A 26,819-nucleotide genomic window follows, 5' to 3' on the forward strand; every position below is an offset into this window, starting at 1 on the left:
GATCTGTCGGCTCACATACTTGGGCGTCAGTGCGACCTGTGTTTGCCATCTCACGTGTAGGTGGTCCTCCCTTTGATTATTCCACTGCCACGCCTTCTCTGCCTCAAGGTCCCTTGGGGTAAGAGCCACTTTCACCACTTGTTTTCCCCATGCAGATCAGAGGATGAATTTTCCGGTTTGTTAATGTTGGTGAAAAAGTCAGAACAGGTCTTCTCACAGATATGATAACTCAACTAAGGAATGTTTATAACTGCAGAGCTTGTGGTATTCTTATACAATGGATAACGATGGGCAACATCAAGGTAGATCTTAAAGATAACAGATTATTTGTGCATGCACAATCCAATTCTGACCGTTTCTGTCTGCAGCGATTCAGTCGTCATTTGCTTTTCAAATGGAGAGTTTACCAGTCTGTGTCATCAACAGAGAGAAAAAGTTTTCACTTTTGAAGACGTTTACCTATGTTAGATCACTGTTGAGCTCAGTACACTTTCTTGAGAAGACCACTGTGGTTGCTTTGTAAGATGAATGCCCGTTTATTACAACCTGATGTTTTTGTACTCCTGAAGAAGTCATTGTTCAGCATCTCACCAGAAATGTCTCTCAGACGCTTGCATCCAAGGGAAGCTGGGATGTAATGATGAATTGTGTGATAGGTCGCATCTAATGCTTTGGCTGTAATGTCATCCAGAGAAGGATAATTATATTTGCTTTTACTAAGAGTAACAGTCATGGTTCCGTGCAGTCATTAAATACCAAAGAACTACCAGAGGTAAGTTTAGGAAGGACTAGTCTCAACCTCATTATTAAAACTGTTGAAAATCTATAGATTTACAGTGTCAGTGGGAACTCATCCAAAGAAAAATGCCTGTAACCCTTGGTGAATTCCCTGTGCCCTATTTAACTGATACTGCAACTGAACTAGAACTACTTTGGGACTGAGTTGCAAGTGTTTACAAGCAAAACAGCAGGTTATCACCTCCTATGGGAAGGTTTTAGTGCCATTTTTAAGTGCCAACTCCCAATTGATTTCTGCCCACAAAGAGTGGTTAACGGTGAGCAAAACCAGTTTGACCTTCATAAAATATTCAGCATCAGCAAAACCAGATACAGGTGCAACCAGCTCCATGGTACTGGTTACCTCAGGCTTTAAAAGGACTGTGTTTATCATGAAAGAAATATTTAAAAAAGCATCCTTCCTCTGACTAAAAAGAGGTACACAGCTCACATAATTGTTTGCCAAGTCAGTGATATCCAATACGTTAGCCACTAGCCAGAAGTAACTAGTTAGGAATCCAGATGTGGATAATTGCTTGTCTGATTTGTAAATCAAAAATGAGTAATAGACACCAACATTGGACATTTGATCTCAGTATTTCTATTTGCACCATGAATCATAGTAGGTACAGCGCAGGAGGAGGCTATTTGGCCCATCATGCTTGTGCTGGCTCTTTGGAAGAACTATCCAAATTAGTCCCATTCCTCTGCTCTTTCCCCATAGCCCTGTAAATTGTTTCCCTTGAAGTATTTATCCTTCTGAAAATTATTATTGAATCTGCTTCCACCACCCTTTCAGATAGTGCATTCCAGATCATTACAACACGTTGTGTAAAAAAAATGTTGCCTCATGCCACCTCTAGCTCTTTTGCCAATTACCTTAAATCTGTGTCCTTTGGTTACTGACCCTTCTGCCAGTGGAAACAGTTTCTCCTTATTTACTTTATCAAAACCGTTCGTGATTTTGAACACCTCTATCAAATCTGCCCTTAACCTTCTCTGTTCTAAGGAGAACAATCCCAGCTTCTCCAATCTCTCCACATAACTGAATTGTACCCCAGAGGGCTGTGGATGCTGAGCTGTTGACTATATTCAAGGCTGAGATTGATAGAGTTTTGAACTCTAGGTGAATCAAGGGATATGGGGATCGGGCAGGAAAGTGGAGTTGAGGCCGAAGATCAGCCATGATCTGATTGAATGGTGGAGCAGGCTCGAGGGGCCATATGGCCTACTCCTGCTCCTATTTCTTATGTCCCTCATACCTGGTACCATTCTAGTAAATTTCTTCTGCACCCTCTCTAAGGCCTTGACAACCTTCCTAAAGTGTGATGCCCAGAATTAATACAATACTCCAGCTGAGGCCTAACCAGTTTTTTTTATATAAAGGTTCAGCATAACTTTCTTGCTTTTGTACTCTATGCCTCTATTAATAAAGCCCAGGATCCCATATGCTTTTGTAACAGCTGTCTCAACTTGTCCTGCCACCTTCAAAGATTTGTGTATGTGTTTGTATATTGTCTCCCTTCATTCTTCCTACCAAAATGTATCAATACAGACTTTTCTGCATTAAATTTCATCTGCCATGTGTCTACCGATTTCACCACTATGTCTATGTTCTCCTGAATTCTGTTACTATCCTCCACATTGTTTATCACATTTGAGTTTCATGTCATCTGCAAACTTTGAAATTATACCCTCTATGCTCAAGTCCAGGTCATTAATATTTATCAAAAAGAGCATTGGTCATAATACTGACCCCTGGAGAACACCAGTGTCTATTTTCTTCTAGTCTGAAAAACAACCGTTCACCATTACTCTCTGCTTTCTGTTCCCTGGCCAATTTTGTATCTATGCTGCCACTGTCCCTTTAATCCCATGGGCTTTAATTTTGCTAACAAGTTTATTATGTGGTGCTTTATCAAATGCTTTTTGAAAGTCCATATACACATCAAACACACCATCCTCTTCAACCCTCCCTTACTTCATCAAATAACTTAAGTTTGTCAAACACGATTTTCCTTTAACAAATCCATGCTGACTTTCATTTATTAGCCCACATTTTCTCAAGTGCTAATTAATTTTGTCCCAGATTATTGTGTCTCAAAGTTTCCCCACCACTGACATTTGGCTGACTAGCCTGTAATTGCCAGGATTATCCCTCTCCCCTTTTTTGAACAGGGGTGTGACATTTTCAATCCTCCAGTCATCCGGCACCATCCCCATATTTCAGGAGGAATGGAAGATTGTGGCCAGGGCCTCCTCAATTTCCACCCTTACTTCCCTCAGTAACCTAGGATGCATCCCATCTGGACCGGGTGACTTTTCTACTTTGAGTACTGCCAACCTTTTAAGTATCTTCTCTTTATCTATTGTTATCCTATCCAATATCCTTTACTGCTACAAAGGCAGCATCCTCTTCTCTAGTGAAGACAGATGCAAAGTATTTGTTTAATGTCTCAGCTATGCCCTCTGCCTCCACAAGGGATTTTTTGTCCCCACTCAGTCCCACCCTTTCTTTGGCTACCTTTTTAATATTTATAAACATTGGGTTCCCTTTTATCTTAGCTGCTATTCTATTCTCATACTCTCTCTTTGCCCCTCTTATTCCCTTTTTTAGATCTCCTCTGTACTTTCTGTATTCAGCCTGCTTCTCCATTGTATTATGAAACTTACATTCATCATAAGCCTCCTTTTTCTGTTTCAATTTAATCTCTATATCTTTAGTCATCCAGGGAGCTCTAGCTTTGGATGCCCTTCCTTCCCCCCCACCATAGGAATGTGTCCACTCTGTACCCAAACCAACTCCTCCTTGAAGGCCTCCCATTGTTCAATTTCTGTCTTGCCTACCAATTTTTGATTCCAATCCACCTGGGTAAGATTCCTTTTTAACTCACTGAAATTAGCCCTCCTCCAGGTAAATATTTTCACATTTGATTGTTCCTTGTCCTTTTCCATAACTATTCTAAACCAAACAATATTATGATTACTGTTCCCAAATGCTCCCCCACTGAACAATGTTCCACTTGCCCCACTTCATTCCCCAGAACTAGTTCCAGCACTGCTTCCCCCATCATTGGGCTGGAAACACACTGTTCAAGAAATTTCTCTTGAACACATTTCAGTAATTCCTCCCCCTCTTTGCCTTTTACACTGTTACTGTTCCAGTCTTTATTGGGATTATTGAAGTCCTCCATTATCACTACTCTATAGTTCTTGTATCTTTCTGTAGTTTACCTGCCAATTAGCTCCTTTATCTCCTTCCCATTATTTGGTGGCCTATAGTATACACTCAGTAATGAAATAGTTCCTCTATTATTCCTTAATTCTAACCAAATAGATTCTGTCTTTGACCCCTGAACCACAGCATCCCTTTCCAGTGCTATAGTTTCTTTGATCAATACTGCCAACCCCCACCTCCTCCTTTAATTCTTTCTCTATCTTGCCTGAATACCTGTAGCCAGGAATATTAAGTATCCATTCCTCCCCTTCTTTGAGCCAGGTCTGTTATTGCCGTTATATCAAAGTCCCATTTGGCGACTTGAGCCTGCAGCTCACCAACCTTATTTACTATGCTACGTGCACTCCAAACCTATCTTAGACTGCCTCACATTTGCCCCCTGTCTGATCCTCCTATTTCTAAACTCATCTTTACTCTAGTGCTATTTGTCCCTCCCAGTTTCTCCTGCAGATGCCCATCCCCCTGCCAAATTAGTTTAAACTCTCCCCCTCAGCTCCAGTTAACCTCCCCACAAGGACATTGGTCCCAGATCTGTTGAGGTGCAACCTGTCCATCTTGACCAGATCCCTCCTGCCCCAGAGTTGGTCCCAATGCCCCAGGAATCTGAAGCCCTCCCTCCTGCACCATTTCTCCAGCCACTCATTTACCTGTCTTATCCTACTATTCCTATACTCACTACTGCATGGCACGGAGAGTAATCCAGAGATTACTACCTTTGAGATACAACTTTTTAACTTCCTCCCTATTTCCTGAAACTCTGGTTGCATGACCTCAACCCTTTTCCTTCCTATAGCATTGGCTTCTGGCTGTTCCCATTTCCCCCTCAAAATATTCTGCACTCTTAGTGATGTCCTTTACCCTGCCACCAGGGAGGCAACACACCATGCAGGTTGCAGAAACACCTGTCTGTCTATCCATCTGACTATCGAATCACCTATAACAACTGCATTTCTTTCCCCCTCCCACCCCCATGCAGTCAAGTCTGTGCCGTGAATTTGTTCCTGACTGCACTCCCCACAAGGTGTCAAGACCCTCACTGGTATTCGACACTGAATACCAATTTGTTAGTGCCATACTGCCAGCAGATTCCTGCCTGTTCCTTCTAGTCTGTCTGGTGGTCACCCACTCCCTCTCTGCCTGAACTCTCTATAGCTGTGGGGTGGCCATCTCCTGAAATGTGCTAGCCACAAAACTCTCAGCTTCCCGTATGCACTGTAATGACGCCAGCCACCTCTCAAGCTCACAAACTCTGAGCTCGAGCAGTTAGCGGCACTTCCTGCACGTGGTTTTCCAGGATGCACAGTGTTCTGGAGTTCACACATGGCACAGCTGTCCCACTATGTTAACTTTTAGTTGCTTATAAACTTTATTTGCTAAAATTCACCTTACACACCCAAAAAAAAAAAAAAAAAAAAAAACCACAACCTCACCCCAAGCTGACTCCCTTATATATGGGAGCCAAAGATTTCCCAATTCCTCATGCACCTGAACACAATCATTCATCAATTGATGCAATTCAATTTTATACAATTAACAGGTGATACCACTGATACAACCTGGCAAAATCGCTAACAAAAGTAGCTGTCCTGTTAAACTAATTTGTAGATAGACTGCAGGGTAAAAATTGCACATTTTGCACATTCCCTGTAGCATATCTCATTTGGTAGAATGGATAACTGAGGCTTTGTAAAGATGACCAATCTAGGATTCCTTCATATGCCATGTCCCCTTCTAATCTTGCAGCTGACTGAAGTGGACTTAGCAAGGGGCTGGAGCAGTGTGTGTGTATATATATAATATATATCTTTTTAAGCATTGTGCCCTTTTATTTCTGCCACTTGAGCCTGGACTCAGCACAGGCATCTGGGCTAAAAGCTTCCTCTGTGTAATTAGTTGATGAGCAACTTAACCGAAATGCATTTGGGCAGCTTTCATCCATCTCCCAGTAAACAGCAGCCTACAGCAGAAAGCTGTTATCATAATTGGCTCTAATTGGCACAAAATAACATCAGAAGAATAAAATGAATGTGATTTTAAAGGTTATGCATGTTAGCTCCGAGCAATTTAACATTTTGAAGATGGTAACAGCAATTTTATTCAATATTTATATAAAACACAAGAGGAACGTTTTTTTTAAAACAAAAACACAAAATTGAGCTACGCTGACCCCTCGCAAAGTTTTTGTGGAACTGCAAGCACTTGGTTTTGCTGAAATCATTTTGGAAAGTCAAAAAAAAGTCACAGAAAAGTCTTGTGAGCAGGAGCCGTATTATTTTGTGCTGTAACGATGAGAGTTTGGATTTAGTTGCACTTCCATTCTGGATATAGATTGCCTGAAATTCAGATAATTTCCCATCTCCACACAAAAAAACAAAGTTGGAAAAGAGACACTTACTTGAGGGTGACAGTTCCACTGGACCAGGAGGGAGATTGTACACAAATATCTAGAGGTTCAGGAGCATAACACCCCGTAAAACCAATGAAAAAAACAGCTGTGTCTACTCTGCTACAACATATGAACGATTGAACATATACATTTTGTCTTACCCAAAGGGAGATGGGATCCATACCAAACATTTTTTTGGCGGTTGCATTACAACACATATCTGATGGTCTCGGTCACAAAGGGTCAGGGGTGCACTCACACAGGGAAAAGTTGAAGCAGGGAAACATTTTGGTATGATAACTAATGGCCTGGCACTGTTCATCAGAATCAAAGAACAATAGTGGGTCGTGCATGCAATAGAGCAGATACAATCAAAATGGTGGAAAGAACGATGGAAGGCGTTCTTCCTTTAAAAGGGACAAGGCGTCCTATTCGTCTGAATTTGGTCAAAATTTGAACTCCTGTGAGTTACTGCCTCACTGTCCTGTGTAACAGTAAGTGTCTTGTTAGACAAGAAAAATGTATTGCATTGATTTACGCACTTTGCAGGAAGAAAATCAAATCCTTAATTTCTCAAAGCCAAACAACACTCCATTACCAGCTCCGATGCGAATAAATGAGCCAGGACTTTTACAGGATATGGACTTTGCTCCTGAGGAAAGCACATCATGCTCATAAAATCTTTGTTGTCATTAATGATGTTTAAATCGCTTGTCAATATTCTTTTAACCAAATGAGAAAATTAGTTGCAGCTAGACAGCTCTAGCCATAGCTGTGTAACCCTTTCTTCTTGACAAGCACGTTTGTCAGATGAACACCCTTGGGCAGATCAGAGGCTCTGTGCATCTTGGTATACATGTACAAATGTCCAGAGATGTCAGTCAACATCCACACATTAATTCTCTCACCAAGTTAGGATCAGAAAATCTAAAGCAGGATTGAAAGTTTTTCCAAAGGACATGGCATGGTGCGTAGATGGCGAACTTTATATGCTTTTAATTGTAGAGGAAGAACAATTTTGGTACAAACTTCAAATAATTTCCATACAAAGCCATTTTGAGGAATTTGAAAAGACCATTCGGCCAAACAAGCCCACCTTATTTATCACGTCAACTCCAACTACCCTCTTTGTTACCAAATCCCTCAATCCGTTCTCTCTCAAGAGGTGTACTTGATTGTCTCTAGAATCCAGTAATATTTATACTTTATAATGACTTGTCTGGTACAGCCCCGAGGTCCACAAATCTACTCCCCTTTGGGTGAAGGAGTTCTGCCCTAACAGAGAGACGGTTCATTTTCTTCTTTGAGCTATAACGCCACAAGATATTATAGTTAAAAGTCTTGCTTAAACACAAAGGCCTTTATTATCAGGCTTTAGATCTTCAGCCTTTTATTTTTCTACCCAGCACTAAGAAGAGCCCAGTCCGAATCAGACTGGTTAATATTGGCTCTGCATACTTCGTAGGAAGCTACTCAGCTGAGTCAGCCTTCACCATCCTATCAATCTAACATGTTACCAAGGATGTTTGTTGAATGCTGCAAACATTTCAGACCATTCTATCCCAACTTTAAAACAACCCTGACTTCTGAAAGATTCACTCGTCATTTCATAGAATCTTACAGCACAGAAAGAGGCCATTCGGCCCATCGTGCCTGTTTCGGTTCTTTGAAAGAGCTATCCAATTAGTCCCACTCCCCTGCTTTTTCCCCGTAGCCCTGCAAATCTTTCCTTTTTCAAGTATTTATCCAATTCCCTTTTGAAAGTTACTATTGAATTGCTTCCACCACCCTTTCAGGCAGTGCATTTCAGATAAAAACAACTCGCTGCATAAAAGAATTTTCATCATCTCCCCTCTGGTTCTTTTGCCAATGATCTTAAATCTATCCTTTGTTTACTGACCCTCCTGCTACTGGAAACAGTTTCACCTTATTTTCTCGATCAAAAGTCCACAGCATTTTGAACACCTGGAATCATAGAATCATAGATAGGTTATAGCACAAAAGGAGGCCATTTGGCCCATCGAGTCCGTGCCGGCTCTCTGCAAGAGCAATCTCGCTAGTCCCACTCCCCCGCCCTTTCCCCCTAGCCCTACAATTTTTTTCCCTTCAAGTACTTATCCAATTCCCCTTTGAAGGCCATGATTGAATCTGCCTCCACCACCCCCTCAGGCAGTGCATTCCAGATCATAACCACTCGCTGTGTAAAAAAGTTTTTCCTCATGTCACCTTTGGTTCTTTTGCCAATCACTTTAAATCTGTGTCCTCTGGTTCTTGACCCTTCTACCAATGGGAACAGTTTCTCTCTATCTACTCTGTCTAGACCCTTCATGATTTTGAATACCTCTATCAAATCTCCTCGCAATCGTCTCTCCTCTATGGAGAACAGCCCCAGCTTCTCCTGTCTATCCACGTAACTGAAGTCCTTCATCCCTGGAACCATTCTAGTAAATCTCTTCTGCAACCTCTCTAAGGCCTTCACATCCTTAAACCTCTCTTAAATCTCCCTTTAACCTTCTCTGCTCTAAGGAAAACAATCCCAACTTCTCTAGTCTCTCCACATAACTGAATTCCCTCATCCCTGGTATTATTCTGGTAAATCTCCTCTGCACCCTTTCCAAGGTATGTTTTGTGTCAGTCATGATACTTTGCACTAGCTCTCGAACAAGTGACTTGTTGGAGACTTAGTGCAAAGTAACATTGATACAGATAGTTAATGAGCATCAGAAAAGAGTTGCCGAAAGGATAATAAAACCATGAGGGAATATTTGGTTGGCTCAGTGGTTGCATTCTCACTTCTGAGTCATACAGTCATAGATTCATTCCCTACTCCAGGACTTGGGCACACAATCTAGGCTGATGCTTCAGTGCAGTACCGAAGGAGTGCTGGGCTATCAGAGGTGCTGTCTTTCAGATTAGACCAAGGCCCCGACTGTCCTCTCGGGTGACAGATCCCATGGCACTATTCAAAGAAGAGCTGGAGAGTGCTCCCTGGTGTCCTGACCAGTATTTATTCCTCCACCAACATCACTGAAACAGGTTATTTTGTGGTTTATGTCATTGCTGTTTGTGAGACTTTGCTCTGCACAAGTTGGCTGCCGAGTTTACAATAGTGGCTAACTTCAAAAGTACTTTATTGGTTGTGAAGTGCTATGGGATGTCCTGAGGTTGTGAAGTGCACTATAGAAATACAAGTGTATTCTTTCTTTCATTCTTTCTTTCTTTCCACAACATTAATGTTCATTTTAGCTTTTGTAAAATATTTTTAAAATCTCAGGCTAAATGCTAGGTTGTTATTACAATGTTTTTGTGTGTGATGAATACACCATCAGTAAGATTGTACCCTTACTTATAATGATGTCTGTATGTATATCTTTCTTTGTATGATTTTGTGTAATTAAATGCACTGGTGCTGGATATGTGAACCAGACGGGACTGAAATCAGGGCAGGGAGCTCTTGGATGACATCAACTTGCAAGACAGGCAGCCTCAGCATTCCGCCTTCTGGCTTGTTTATACAAACAAGCTAAAAGATGAAACAACAAACATTCCTGATTTCATTAGAGCTATGACCCTTATCAGACATTGAGCAACCATAAACAATGGAGCCTTACAAGGCAGGGTCATGAAACCTGGCCTGAAATCTGAAGGATTCAAAGGAGGCCTATGGAACCATGGACTCCCAGCCTTGACACAAAGGCAAGACTAGATAAGATGAGGCAAAACAGTCTTGAGCCACTGTGTAAGGTGATGATTGATTAAGACTAGAGGTGGGACACAAGCTGCTTCTGCAGATCCCTGAAAGGTGGAAGAAACCAGGGGAGGCTGACCCCTTTTTCTTAAAGAAACAAAGAACTCGAGGCACTATTGGGAACCTCGCCCATATGGGAGACCCCAATAGGGCAAGGGCCCATGTCAATAGCTGACCCTGGGTCCACCCCCAAAAGTGGTATAAAAGGAGCACCCCATGCTAGTATCAAGTTGTAGAGACTTGACAGGAGTAATGACTGGTAGCATTGGAGACCAGCCAAACAGCTATTCAACGAACGATCCAGGTCAATAGAAGTGGCTCCAGGCAGAGCAGGACTGAGGACGAGGAGTCCAAGAAGTCACCCCATGTGGGGCAGAAGACGTGGGAGATAACCAATCAACGAAGGGTGGATAGCGCGCTTTCTCCAAGACTCCTAGATGGACATGACTCTGCCCAGTGCGGAACAGGTGATATGATCTCTTGCTTTGTGTTGTAGTGTTGGGGCAATAGTTTACTTGTGTTGGTTCTTTTGTAAATTTCAATAAAGCACCTTTTGGAGTCAGGTCAATTACTGGCAACAGAGAGTAAAATCTCACACATCTAGGCAACTCTCTACCTTGCTTTGGGAAGAGTAGACAAAAAAGCAAGAAGACATACCAATTTGCGTTCATTAATGTACCTTCTAAATAGTTTTAGTGTGTTTCTAAAGTACATCTTGAGCTAATGGAAGGGTACTGCACAGTTTTCCTTTCATCAAGTTAATGTCAATGGCCAAATATCTAGTCTTTCATGGCTGAGGCCCAAATCTGCAACCATTAGCAATTATTTGTCTGGTAGTTCTTCAGTTAATAAACAATTACTTTTTTTTGAAGCTAGCCCACCTCCAGTAATGAGTTGAACAAATTTGCTGTTAATCCATAGTTCATTTTTCTGAAGGAGACTTAACTACAGGCACTGTAACAGCTGACCTGCTACATAAGCAGCCTGCTATACTCTGCAACTGTGAGGACATCAAAATGTACTGACATTCCCTTTATGAGCAGTGAGCTCCCTTTAAACATCGACTTGGACAATTCCACGTGTTGCGAATGAAGATGAAGTACAAAGATGGCGTCCACTGTAATGAAGCACAATTAATACTGCCCTTGCGCAGATGGGAATTGTGCAGATAAAATTGGTCTCATACAGTGGGCACATTTTACGCTTTAGTAAGGGTCCAGAATGATGATCGTGTCATTTGTACGCTCTGAAGCCCAATAGTTGTTGAGATAAAATTAACTTGTACGATATTAAAAACTGTTTTATTTCTTAGCCTTTGGTAGTAGCAGAAGTGACAGTAAGAAAATTTCTCAATACAAAGAGGTCCACTGAGGTAAAACTGAAGATGATCCCAGCCTGCCTTAATTGTGCAGATATTTAGAATGTGTTATGGCTGTCTATTACAGATTCAAACTACATATAGTGTAGAATGCCATTAAAGCACAAATAATAAATCAGTTCACTGCACTACCAGGCTTTTCCTTTCCTATATTCAAACTAAACGTGATGTGGAGGCTGAAATGTGATATTCATTGAGTTATGTGTCAGGACCGGTGATGTCACACAAATTGCTCGTCCCACACACTCTAAATGGAAGAGCTGGCAATACATAGTAAGGAGCTCCGTAATTTTTATTTACGTTCCCTTTTTTCAAATGTGCAGCAGCTGCCGCAGCAAGAATGACATTGTTGAATTATTCTCGGGATTTGCTTCCAAATTGCCCTAATAGCGGTTTTGTTTTTTTGTGTGTGCCAGGAAGGCCATTTGTAAAGGAACGTAACCCTGACACATCCCATCCTTTCAGAACAGTTTCTTGAAAATATATTCCAGTCACGTCTCAGCAGCCTCAACGCTGCACGTATGATGCAGATGCGGCGGTAACTAATGTACATCAGTTCACTGTGTGTGGATGTTTATTGCAGGCAATAAGCACCAAGGTTTTATATTCCTTGTGACAGCATCCAAATGGAATACGTGTCTGTTATTGTTGCAGAAATAATTGTGATTGTGAAAATTGTCTTCGATGGCTTGAGCTGGGATCTTCTGCTCCGCCACACTGGAGGGGACACATGCTTCAAATTGGAGGGCAGCTCAGTGTGCGTGCAGCACTCTGAATATTATTTTATGTCTCTACTGAGGGCCCAGCTGTATTTGCGAAGGGAGGACTGTCAACTGCACCACGAGTCCCAAAGATGTTTATTGAAACAAAAAAATCCAGGGAGCTTTAATATTTCACCCAGCACATTCGGAATAAAAAATGGCTTCCTTCTGTGTGCTGAAAATGACAATAAAGGGGGAACTGTGCAATGATATTCATTGTTGTTGCCGGAATTCAAAGGGATAGAGGATTTATTAGGCTGAGTAAATAACCAGCGCATACTGGTTTCTTGATAAAGGGAGGAACAGATAATGCTGTTGTCTGACGAGAGAGGCAGATACTGAAATATGACCACTTGGTAAAGACTGGCAAAGTCAAAGTCGTTTGAGCTACGTGAATTTTTTTAGTCTCATAAACTCTTGGTATCAAGAGAAAGAGTCTAAAAGTAGTTCTAACTATTCTTTGTCTCATAATATGATGTAGAAAGGGTACACTTTTTTTAACCCCAGTCTTAATGGCACTGTCTCAATGCAAATAATGTAACATAATTGCTTGTTTATAAAGACAACTCTTCTGGGGCAACAATATCCCTTAAATATTGACCTGAACAAGATCATGCACATGTGAATATGAACTACTGTCAGGGCAATGTTGTGGGCAGGTGAATTGGAGCCCCAATACACATGGCCAAAGAGTAGTGGGACATGAGTCCATGCCTGAGATTCTCTGTGCACTTGAGTTTCCAATCTCAGCCATGGTATAATGGAGAGGTGGCAAGCAGAGGACAGGTGTGCTTCCAGCAGACTGGGTAAATTTATCACTAGACTATTCAACAGCAATCTCTCATTTATGTAGAGCTTCTTATGTTGGCAACATACTATCAAAGTGCAGAAATCTCGGATGTCAATCTGAGGTGCACTGATTTATCAAACACATCACTGATGCATTATTCACCGGGGGAAAATTGTTTATCAGTTTCCACATAGAAATCTGGCAGCAGCATGAGAGGGAATTGCACTTTTCCCCCTGTGCCAGGACTCCCCAATAGACAGGGCGCTCTTGTGGCCATCTGAGCCCCTACACCGAATGTCATAACCTTCATGATCAACAAAGAGTTTCATTCCATGAATGAGCGGGTGGCCCTGTGACCATCAGCACAAGATGATGCACCTCAGTGCCTGCTTCCCAAGCTGCTGTCATGATATGTTTATTTGTAAAAATACCTGCTCTGGGGAGGATATATTAGAGTCCCAAAACCGGATCACTCTCCTCACATCTGCATCATGCAGCAACACCTCCACGTCACCATTGATCAAACGAAGATTAGAGTCCTGCACTGTTTCATTACTTAAGCATCATCTTGGCTCCGTAAGTATTTTGGCAACTTAAAGGGTTGAGCCGGTCTCTTATTTTTGCCAGCAACATTATTTTTGGCACTACCATTATTTTGCCCTCCACACTGACCACTTCTAAGTGGCAGCTGCAGCCTTTTAAACGCTGCAATTGTGCCAGTTAATTCACCCCTCACCTTCAGCCGCTTCATGGTGCGTTCCTCGCGGTTGCCCAATTGAGGCCTGGAACTCTCTTTGCATATCTAATTAGGGCTGACCCCAGAAGATTTTGCAGGATTGACCCATCTTAGGCGAACGCAAAGCTCCAGGTTACCAGTCCCGCACCCCAGTTGCCAGGACCGGAAATTCCACCTCAATGGCTTGGATAAAGACAGGGAGGGAATGTGACGGGGGGACAATTATCTGGTGTAGACAGTGAATGAGCTGGTTGGAAAGAAGGGAGTGTTGGCCCGTGGCTGGGAATCATGATGGACGGAGAAGGGGAGGCATCAGAGGAGAAAGAAGCTCCTGTCCTTGATTTTAGACTTGAAAAAGTTCATCAGTTTCTCATATTTAGAGTTTGAAATGAGGATGGAGGGTGCAGTGCAAGGAGATCGGAGGAGACGGGTGGTAATGAAGAGGAGGAGTTTGGCTGTTCCTGCTCTTGAGGGTGATGTTCCTTGACATAGTTCATGCCAGATCTGGTGGTGAAGAGCCAGGTCAGTCACACAGCAAATGTGTTGAAATCCGCGGCCAATGGATTTGAAGCTACAGAGGTGACTATTGCATTGTGGAAGCAATGGAAATGGAAAATGATTCAGGATCTGGTGAAGAGTTAACGGTGGAGGTGAGATAAGTGTGCAGAAGATCAAAGGAATTGTCAGTGTTATGCTGGGTTGTAGGTCAGAGGATGCAGAGGTGGGAGTTTGAGCGGGTATTTAGGAGGGAGCTGGGAGGTCTTTATCCAGTTGTAGAAAATGAGGGTGGTGGGCTATGAGGTGGTCAGGTGGGCCTTGTAAGTGATGGAGACTTTGGGGATCTTAAGGCCATGCATGATTGAAAGGCTGAGGGGCTGGCAATATCATTATAAAGGTGAGAGAAAGGTTAAGGAAGGTGATGAGGGCAAGACAGGAGATGATGAGTTCAGGTGGTGATTGAAGTTGCCCAGGATGAGAAGATGGTCCAAACAGAGACGAGGAGCGGAAAGTGATTTTGCTGAGGAAGGCACTAAGGTGAGGGTAAATAAAGAATATCTTTAAGGAGGGGTAATTGAAGGTGAGGTACTTGAACAGAGAGCAATGTTCTTGAACAGACAGATCAGGTTAATGCCTAAACATCACAGCTGTGTTCCGGACCGTCTGCGATCAACACCACAGGAGATCAGACAGTTCCAATTTCAAAACAAAAAAATCTGCTTGTAATACACAGCAGGACCGACAGCATCTGAAGAGAGAAAAGACAGGTTAATACTTCACATGCAAACCCTTCAGCCACCTACCATGTGCTGTCAATTCCCTTTTAATTACGGAATAAAAAACCCAAGAAATACAATGATTGTCATACACGCGATCCCCAAATTGTGGAAATGAAGATGATTTTATTAAATCAGGTGACAAAAAGAAATTGTAATGATGTCAAACTCTTTCAACTGGGTTACACATCTACAGCATTAAAATGATGCAAGTTATATGTGAGGAGGACATATAGTTAGTGCGTTATGCAAATAAATCTGCATCTTAGGGATGACTATAACTCACCCCTGTCTTTATAACTGATAATTATAACTTTAAGAGCTTCCATTCTTTTGTTTTATTCTGTTTACATCGATCCCATTGCTCAGTCTATAACACCAATGATATGATTTTTACTGTGATATTTTTCTTTCATTGAAGTCAATGGAAATAAAAATCGGGAGAGATGTAAAATGGGCTTCTGATCCACTTTTGCCCATTTTACACTATTGCACAAAGTCAAAATTACACCCGATATCTTTTATTTTCCTCTATGAATCTGAATCTAATGCACTAGTTTTAAGGTCTGAAGCAATTATACTAATAAAAAGTCTATAACACACCAGTGTGATGCCTGCAGTATGTTGGAGTGACAGCCCTCAGTGTCAGAGACTGACGCGATGTGGGTTTGCATTTACAGTCTCTCACATAGCTGAGTTTTACATCCTGGTTACGTTGCTGTGGGGAAGCATCTGCCCGGAGAGGTGAGGGAAAATCACTACCGGACCCCGGTTAGTGACCAGCTCGCAGTAGTGTGGGCGATGGTCTCAGAGCAGAACCTGCAGCAAAGCTCCTCAGCAGGAGGCCCAGAGAGACTGGTGAAAAAGGAAGGAGAGAGAAAACAACTTTAAAAAAAATAAGAGGATCATACCTCCAAGATAAAACAGAAAGCATGCACATGGAGTGTGCACTGTGCCACAAACCTGGATAAATTGCAGCCTCTGCCCACATTCACATCTTGGTTTCTCTCACATTGTGGAAATGCCAGTCTTGACTGTGTTGGGAAATGTTCCAAGAGGAACACTGGAAACAGGGGACTTAACCACTCAGATATACATCCTGTAACTAATCGAACCATTGGTGACACTCCAAAGGCAGATGTGGCCATCCAGCTGTTTCTAGTAGACAGGACCACTTGAGCGCAGGAGGGGTAATTGGGAATTTTTTTTCTTTAAAAAAGATGTGGAAAACTCGCTCAGAATCTTTGTTTTTTTTTAATTGAAACCATTATTTGTGTTCACTGGCATGTGCACTGACCCTTTAAAGTGCCAGTTATTTATCACACACAGCTGCAGTCATTCTAAATTGCATTCATCATATTTCCAACAGGCTGTGGGTCAACGCGCAGAATGTAAAGCAGAAGACAGGAAATGGTGGAAATTAGACAATAATGGATCACCAGTCACAAACTACCAAGCACAGAGATCTGTATTTATTCCTCCCTGGGGAACCATTGAAGATCAAATGTGGGAATTAGGAATAGCTGGCGTAGCATAGATTTTTTTTCACACTCTTGTGTCAGTGATTGAGGTCCATCTGTATCTAGTAAGGCCCTCGGGGATTTCTACTCAATAAAAAATGACATTCATGCTGGTAAGTAGGGTTAGCTTGGCCGCGTATATACATTTATAGGAAGAAAGATAAAACCACTTGCATTTATTTATCAAAGTCCTCAGGATATCCCAAAGCACTTTACAAGCAATAAATTACTTTTGAAGTGCATATATGGCAAACAATTGGTTGAAGAAATAAACGTTGGCCAGATACCAGGAGAAGTCGTCTTTTAAAAAAAGGTAATGGGGATATACAGACACAAAAGTTAATTTTCTTGATTTGGCAAAAAACTGGACTCCGCGCAGTTGCAGGGGAACCAGTTTCCAAATCCTAGAGAGGTTTTCAGCATTTTTAAAATCAATACGGCCACTCTGCTTGGTGGGACACAAAATTTGGGTGGAGGGTGGTCAGAGTACATGGTGGCAAGGCAGAAGGGAAGGTAACAGCAGGAAGGAGGGAGCCAGCACTGGGCAATGGTGAGCGGCAAAGCTGGGACGTGTCTCAGGTCAGTGAATAACAGCCTTGAGGGCCAGCCTTAAAGGACTCAATCAGAGGTAAATAAAATGAATAGGTAAGTTTAATCATGACAGAAAACATGGCAGGCAGGTGTGATGGAAATAGCGTGACAGAAATAAGCTTGATGCAAATAAGCAGGAAAAGAAAATGTTGCAGGAAGTGCACACTTACCCAAGATGTTTAATGTGTTATAGAGAGAGAGAGAGAGAGCTAGCTTATATGATTAAGTATGATTTAAAAAATAAACCACTGAATGCTTTGATAGTTCCTAGAATTCTAACACAGGAAATGATGCACAGCAACTTCCTGGATGCAACTGTCCACCAGAAAGGTAAAATACCAATTGAGAATTAAAGTGAATTGTCTAATTTTTGACATTATTAGCATTCTTCTGTTCGAATGTCATTTGAAGTCGCTGGTCATGCATTTCATTTACAAGTGTGGGTTAAAGGCAGGTCATCTTTTAGCAGATGATATCCATGTGCAAAGAGGCCAAACTGGTCTGTACAGATACATCTAAACTAACCTGGCCTGCCTGCAGAAATATAACTGTGCAATTGGGAATGTTCTGTTGAGTACCGAGTCAGAGACTGTAAACCATAGCTTTAATGATGTAATGGACAGAACATGTCAGGCCATCACTGACCAAACCTCAGTAAACAGTATGCCTTAGACATAAAGAGAAACTTTCACCCTTGCACAAATTTTAATTTGTTATATGAAATATATATTTACATATATTTCAACAGCATGTCAGAATATCAGGTATACAAGTTGGCCGTTTTTAATTTGAAGAAAAAATAATCAAGGTATTTTTGTGCTTATTGAGGCAAAGGACGGGGGAGTTGTACTCAGGATAAATCTCCCTCTTCACTGTATCCGCAAAGGTCCAGTTTTTCAAAATTATTGCTATGGCCTTTTAAGAACGGGGCCCAAAATAATTCAACACCAGACTCTTACAGTTTACAGACAGAGCAAAGTATCACAGCTTCATTCTGTACTGGATTCGGACTCAGGTCCCTGAGGTGTAAAGAGAATGATTTACCCATTACAGCACCGAGTTTCTCATAGAACTCATTTTTGAATTGCTTTGCTCACTATTGTTGAAGAACATGACATCTGACCTTGTTAAGTTGTCTCTGGTGGTACCCTGTTCCTCCTGCCTTGGTTCCTTTTGCCATTTGTGACAAACAGGGAAAAACAGATGGCCGCTTGTGCCTGCAAATAGCGTCGCAAACGTGTGCAAACAATTGAAAGCAAATCACGCGGACGGAACTGTCTTGGGAGCCAGCAGTGTCAATGGAGCAGTTCCACTCAATCCGGCAAGATTGATTCACACATTGTGCCTGTATTAAGGCACTGTGACTCAGTCTAAAGAAGATATGATAACTTCCTCCCTGTTGTCGAGTTAGAAATTGAGGTATTTCAGATGATTTCCCCAGCTGGAGAAGTCCATGGCTACACTGTGTTGTCATTCCATTATAACTGGATCTCTTTTAACCTTTATTCATCTCCCACTGCACTGTGTTGAAAATAATTGATCTCATTCCCAGGTTTTCCAGTACCATTACCCCTTCAAAAATAAGTCCTAAATGTGTGAATACATATAGCCTTCTTATTAAATGACTTGCTGCTTGCATTCCAAGTTACAGAGAGATTATGTGGCTTGAGAGAGAGAGATTCCAGTCACTGGGTCGTTTCACGTAGATGCCAGGTGCAGGAAAATATAATCTCAATTAAAGGTTTGTGCATGAATTGCAGGATAAATCTGCACGATTCATAATTAACTCACCGCTGTCACCCATTTTTCATCTGGTGTGTTTAATTTAAAATTTTACAGTCTGCTCTTGCTTCAAAGTTGAATAATTCAAATTATCTGATAATTCACTTCTTTTGCACCCAATCCCCCTTTGCTCTGTTACTTACATTGCTAAACTCAAATAATTAGAGTACTCTTGTTTTCAATGCAAAAATGGGCATTGAATTATTAATAATCTGCAGTTTTAGAAACATGACACAAAGTTTAAAATGACACAAAGTTAGAATTGGGGATAATTCCAAAATGGCAGTGAGCTTGAGGGGGCTGATGTCTCCCCTGTCAATGTTCCTGCTCTCTTGACTAGTCCAACTACTGAGTGTGAGATGTAATTGAAACATGGAGGACCAACTGATGCTGTGATGTCTACTGCAGATGTATCAACAACAACAACTTACATTTATACAGTGCCTTTAATGTAGTAAAACGTCCCAAGGCGCTTCACAGGAGCGTTATCAAACAAAATTTGACACGAGCCAAAAGCTTGGCCAAAGAGGTAGGTTTTAAGGAGTGTATTAAAGGAGGGGAGAGAGGTGGAGAGGTTTAGGGAGGGAATTCTAGACCTTGGGACCTAGGCATCTGAAGGCACGGCAGCCAATGGTGGATTGATGAAAATCGGGGATACGCAAGAGGCCAGAATTGGAAGAATGCAGAGATTTCGGTGGGTTGTAGGGCTGGAGGAGGTTACAGAGATAGGGAGGTGCGAGGCCATGGAGGAATTTGAAAACAAGGATGAGAATTTTAAAATCGAGGCGTTCCTGGACTGACAGCCAATGTAGGTCAGCAAGCACAGGGGTGATGGGTGAACGGGGCTTGGTGCAAATTAGGATACGGGCAGGAGAGTTTTAGATGAGCTCAAGTTTACAGAGGGTTCAAGGTAGGACGTCGGCCAGGAGAGCATTGGAATAGTTGAGTCTAGAGGTAACAAAGGCATGAATGACGGTTTCAGCAGCAGATGAGCTGAGGCAGATGTTACGGAGATGGAAATAGGCAGTCTTGGCGATGGAGAGGATATAGGATCGGAAGCTCAGTTCCTGTCAAACTAACCATCAGTAATTAAGCTGAATCCCAAGCCACCCTGGCTGCTAATAGCAACAGATGATTTGTGACAACTTGGCTCAAAATCCTCCTGTGCCTCAACTTTTGACAGAGAGCCAAAATGGCCTCCTTATCTTGTCTGTGTCGCTTGTATATTTGTTTCTGTGAGCAAACAAGGACGTTCATCGAAACAAAGCAACTCCCATTGTTACAGTTTCTCATGAAAGAAAGTTTCCCCAAACTTCAATCATTTAAAATGAATATGTTAGAGTGGTTGAAATTTATGCTTTATATGTAGTGGCTGCTTCATTAGGGGCCAATGAAACCCAAAACCAGAATTGTCAGTAAACTTGCTTTTGTGGTGCAAATTTACCTGCAAAAAATGCCTGTGGCACCAATCTCTGTTATCACTGTGAGCAATGAGTGTTAAAATCAGGTGAAATCAAATGCAGGTGAAAGCAGACACCATAAAACTGCAATAAAAGAGAGATATGTTGCTGTCTGCAGATAGTTAAGCATCGGACATATCTCATCAGTCAAGTGCCTGGTAGCACAATAACACTGTTCTGCTGTAAAACTTGTTCTGATTTTCAAAGAATCTTCAATAAACACCTGATATACAGATAATATAACTGACTCTGATTGGGGTACATATCGGTAAATGTGCATCACAGAAAATAAACTTAAGCTGACTGCAGTCTGCACAAGCCAATTTATTTAGCACTAGATGGCTGGCAATATAATTGGCTTCAAATGCGAGCACTGTAATAATTTGCCCCATGTGGATGCACATTTAGCAGGGTTGCAATTGTCATGGACTCTTCCCTTCAAATAATGACTATTTCAATTAGAAATAATTGTCGCCATATCAGGAGGTCAGAACCATTTTACAAGCACGGCCTAAAGCTGCCTGTTTCATTTGTTGCCTAATTTCTGCTGCACTCTGGTATCTAGGCCACAATCTAAGTTGTTCTTCAAGTCTCACCCGGACAGTGAATTTTGGCAGGTTAATTATAAGGGGGGGGAACCATCACATCCGTGCCCAACCCGATCCTTGTGCAGTGTGTCCGCACACATATATTTTCCAGCTGAGGTGACAGAAAAAGAACTGCTTTCTTTCTCCTCATGTGCCCCCTAGCACTCCCAGTTCACAGACTCTGAAATCAATTGTAGTGCCACCACCAGTATGAGATCAGCGAACTCAACATGGACCAACTCGAGAACCTTCCAGGACACTTCTGTGTCAATGCAAAGTGGGTTTTGGGTCTGTATCGATGCGAGAAGTGACATTTTAATCCAGGTCCCAGTCTAACACGTGAGTGCACTAAAGGCAAGTGGTGTGAAGCCTGCTCCAAGAAACTATCTCTCTCCACTCCAAGTTTGTGTTGCTGACAGTATAACTCCAGTCCAGTGCAAAGCCACGTTTTAAAAAGTTCCCATGCAGTCCAAAACTACAATCCGTATGTGACAATTGTTTTGGGCCTCATCTGTTCTAAGACACACAACAACATAATAACCCAGAATTTGCCACCAAAATAACAGCAAGTTTAATGGCCCTCGCTGTTATTAATGTGTAAATCGTCCAGTACCTCGTGGCAAGGAAGAGATACTCTGTGAATTGCGAATTATCACAAATTGCTGAACGATTTGCGCCTGTCCACCATTAGCCTCGCGAAAACTGTAGCTCGCCCTCAACCTCCCCGTGGGTTTCGTGAAGTTGCTGCATTTGCACATTAATTGCTCATTAAACTTGTCGTAGAAAGTTAGGGCTGGTAATTAACTGCACAAGTACCTTTTTAATAACGAGATTTATGCCATGCCAATCAAGCTCTCCAGTCCAGAAAGGAAACAATTTAAACTATGGAGTCTCATTCCTACAGTTAGTAAATTGTTATTAGAGATTTATAAAATTAAAAATGTTTTTTTTTCTTTTCCTTTCTGTCTCTTTTTCTCTCCCTCTTAATCTAATCTTTCTTTCCCTCTAAATGATTTCTCTTTCTGCACCTGATATGACACTAATTCACCCATTCTAATTTTACCCTCCATCTCCATCGTTCCTCTGTTTCTTACTCAATCCTTAAACCTGTTTGATTAAGGAGATAGACTGTTAGTCCTGTTTTTCACTAAGGTCCCAAATGCCCTGTTGCCCTGTTATCATCTCATACTTCCAGCAAGTTACAGGGCAAAACATTTTCGAGCTGAAGGGTGAGGGAGAAAGTCTAACTAACAGGGCACGCCGCGAGATGCCCCACTCCAGCAAATTCTGAGCCAATGCATTTTTGGTTTCAACTGGGACAGTGGTTGGCATCTGGCAAGGATGACTCTCACAACTCACCATACACTGGCATTAGAAGTAATTGAGGAACCAGGCGGCCACCTCCCAACTGAAAAGAGGATGGGAGGATGTGAGAGCACTCCTACTCCACCTGGCCCCAAAAAATAAATTTGGAATTTGAAGATTCATCCTCTTGGCTACCAGCTACACTTGGCCCAGTAGCTCCTCAAAATTGTATCCAATTCCTATGTACATCATAAGCCCCTGATTCACATCGATTAATGAGGCTCCCACCTGATTCAGGCCAGCGGAAGGTTAAAATGGTGGCGGAGTGGGAATGGACCCAGTAATTCGACCGCCTTGATTTTAACTCCGCTACCATCTCTTTCCCATTAGGCTTAGGAAGTTGAAAATATTCCTTAAGATTTCAACGAGGCTCCAGAGATGGTAATCATCTGATATGAAGAATACACATGGCTTTTAAAATAAAAGCAAAACCAAAAAAAAAAATCGCAACAGCATGTTCTTTCATTTTTAACATTAATTCATATGTGAGGAATCGTTCTTGCTGCTCGATGTGGAAAAGCACGACAGATAATGCACACAGCAGGTACATGGAGCTCGGTTAGATGCTCGCTATAAATTATTAAACAGGTATCTGCTGGTTTTGTTTTTTGCATGCTGGTTTGGGCTAGATTGCTGCATCCAATTTGAGTTGGGTCAGACCTCATTGTATTGAAAAATAAGAAGTCCAGTCAAACACAGGGACAAGATTGTGATTATTCCGACAGGTTCTGTTTGAGCTTATGGACTGTTGGCTTATTTTTTTATTGATTCTCTAACTTTAGCTAAATCAAAAAGATCTTCAGACAACTTGAGCTGCTTGAATTTTCATCAACGTTTTTTTCCCCTTCTGCTCAGAGAATATATTGCATCGAATGTTGCAAGCGAAACAAAGTTGAGATGAACAAAAACCTTTTGGTAGTGGATTCTGTTTGACTTCGTCACCCATGGGTGTGCAGGATTACCCTTTGCTTGTTTTTCCCTTCTTTCTTTCTCTCTTTGTTTATCCTTTCTCACTCCCACATGACAGAATGGGCCCCGAGGATCACTTACTGTTGTAAGTACGGACGTTAATGCAATTCATTGTCAGCTGGTCTCTGCCGTTATTAACATTAATTATGACAGAAAATAAAGAGTCAGCCCGAAATAATGACAGCCACTTATTAAACAATGTATTTTTGTACAAATATAAGCGTCCTATTTCGGCATTTGCAGAAGACAGCATGATGAGCCAGTTAAACAATAGATTTTGTCTTGATGAAAGGTGATTTTGATTTTGTATTGGTCCAAACTTGATTTATTTACCATTTGGCATGACGTCACATCCAGGAGAGAGTATCAAACCACGACTACTTTGCACCAGCTGCCATGGAACATTAACGCAATATTTTTTGCCTACATTGAAGTGTAACTGGCATTCAAATGGCAGTGAATGAGATGGGTTTGGCAGTGGAACTCTGAACAGGTATCAATCTCAAACCACAACCTGTAGAATAGTAACTCCTTGAAAATCTTTGCAACACGGCAGAGTCGAGTTCACTGACATTCTCTGCATTTTGCTGATGCTGTTAAGACATGACAAAATGCCTGTTTTTATTTTGTTCTGTGGGTATGGGTAACACTGACAAGGCAATATTTATCTCTTGCTGTCCTGAGGGCTTTAGAAGTCACCCACAGGGGCTGCAATGACATGCTTGCCAGACCAGGTTAGGGGTGGCAGGTTCCCTTCCCCAAGCAACATTAGTGAACCAGTTAAGTTTTTACCGGTAGCTTTGATGGTTATTTTACTTGACACCGACTCACAAATTACCACGTTTATTGAATTCAGTTTGACAACATGCGCATGGTGGGATTTGAACTCACAATCACTGGCTTTCTAGACCTGTATCATAACCACAAGGCTACCAAACCCTCACAAAAAATATTGCAATACTCAAGATTTATAACAGACAAAATATTTGGCCAAAATTCAAAACGCTAAAGGGTACATACACCGAGTTGTTTATATTGAAAAAAAAATTCCATTGGCGTTTACTAATCGAGACAATTTGGAATTTTACCATTTAAATATTCACCTTTTTTTGCAAGAGAAATTCCTAAATGAATAGTTCTGACACAATCTACCAACCAATCAGCTTTCATCGCTGGGCGAAAAATAGGTGATAGCGAATCAGCAGCCCGTTTCATCTTGCCTGATTTTCTCTTCCATAATGGAAAAATAAACCCGGCTGAGATGTAAAACCATTGGCCGATTCCCTTTCGCCTGCATTTCACCCGGCAATAAAAGTTACACTTACCCCCAAGGAGTGATGAGCTCATGGAATATATTTCGGGGTAATGTGGAGAAAATCCCTGGAGCATTTGAGAAACAAACCTTTGCTAAGATTGTGAGGGGGGTTGGGGACTGTAGGTTCTTTCTGGATGAATTTGAAAAGAAAAAATAAAGCTTGCATTTATATAGCGCCTTTCACAACCTCAGGATGTCCCAAAGCGCTTTACAGACAATTAAGTACTTTTGAAGTGTAGTCACTGTTGTAATGTAGGAAGCCTGGCAGCCAATTTGTGCACAGCAAGGTCCCACAAACAGCAATGTGTTAATGACCAGATAATCTGTTTTTTAGTGATGTCAGTTGAAGGGTGGATATTGGCCAGGACACCGTGAAGAACTCCCCTGCTCTTCTTCGAAATAGTGTTGTGGGATCTTTTATGTCCACCTGAGAGGGCAGACGGGGCCTCGGTTTAACATCTCTGCTGGGATGGATTGTATGGCTGTCCTTGTCCATAGACATCTCGTGATCTTTGACTATCCGAGCTCTAAGACATTCCTTTTGCATTTAGTGAATAAAAGTAAAGTGACTATGATACAGCTCAGCATTCTGCTTTAACAACAGTGATTATGATGAATCGTTCCCTTAATTATTGTAATTAAGAATATAACAAATTGCATTGTATTTTGCAGTAAACAGTGTTGAAGGTAAATTGTTTTGAAAAGAATAATTGTACAGGTTTTGTACCATATTACACAAAACAATGATGGTAAGTTTTCCTTTGATGCAGATGATGGTGACAAAATGTAATTGGTTACTGTATAGAATAAGCAAACCATGTATGTGAGAGGAGCTCTATGAGATATATTTTTTTGTTTCCTCCAATTTCATGCACTACTCTTTAAAACACTAATTCATGTTGGGGTATAGTTCCACAGACACCCAGTTGTCCTCTGGAATAATCTGCAGCAGTAATTCTTCAAATGTGGTCCCAGAAAGCAAATGTCAGCAGGTTGTTCAACCACAAGGGGGAATTATCACAGCTGAACCCGATTCCGTTCGCACTTGACACTGTCCATTGTCCATCAGGGTTCACTTGATAACAGTCAGGGACTGGGAACCTGAGCTGACTTTTCCCTCTGTGGCCTGAGAGCATTGAGACCAATTGTAGCATGCAAACAGCAGTCCCAGCTGAGATAAGCTAACTCAGAACAGACCAATGATAAAACCTGGGGTCTTCTCAGTCAACCTGGCTTTGTTCCGCACAGTGTTTACCAACTGGACCAATGGGGGAGCCCTACAGAAAAGATTCAGTGATTGAATTATACAGGTTGCTCATAACTCAAATATTTTCTAAATCCAAGTCTTTCAAGAGAAAAGTCCAAAAATGCAAGGGGGGAGGGAGGCTAGGTGCAGTTCCAACAGAGGACCACAATTTGGAACAAAACCTAGAACTGACAGATCTCCAGTCCTTGTAACATCTCAAGCCAATTGCGCTCAGGAAGGGGGAGCACATCTTAGGTGAGCCTCTGTAATGTCACACATGCAGCTTGGGGACTTTCCTGGGTTAGTCAGGGAATTTTGCTCAATTCCCCCCTGAGAGCAGGCATGGGTTTTAAGATGGCCCCATTAAACTTTACAGCAACACCTGGACAGCATCCAGTCTTGGGCTGACAAGCAACAGATAACATTCATGCCACATAATTGCCAGACAAGGTGTCTCTCCAACAAGAAAAGGTGCCAGCACCTCCCTCTAACCTTCAATAGCATCACCTTCACCGAATCCCTCACCACCAGCATCAGAGAGTAATTTTCTCACTGCAGTTTTCACCATTGATACAAACATTTTCCTTTCTCGAACATCACTTTGTGACTATTCTGAGTCGTTTCAACAAGGAGGTCTAGGATCATCCATTTGATGGCCTGCAACCCTAAGGAGCCTTGCTGCTTGATTCTGTGTGAGTTGCTTCTTCCCCCCACTCACCAATGCACATACATACAAGCACACACACCCACATCCAGACCCACCTCAGATACTCACTAGCAGAGAACCACTGCATCAGTTTAGCACTCCACTCAGATTTTCCTATCTGTTAGTATAATTATTGGTGGTTATTTGCGGTACGTATGATGGATTGGTGGGCAGTCAGCATTATTCTCAG

Source organism: Heptranchias perlo, chromosome 31 (assembly GCF_035084215.1).
Source record: "Heptranchias perlo isolate sHepPer1 chromosome 31, sHepPer1.hap1, whole genome shotgun sequence".
In the NCBI taxonomy this organism is placed as follows: Eukaryota; Metazoa; Chordata; class Chondrichthyes; order Hexanchiformes; family Hexanchidae; genus Heptranchias; species Heptranchias perlo.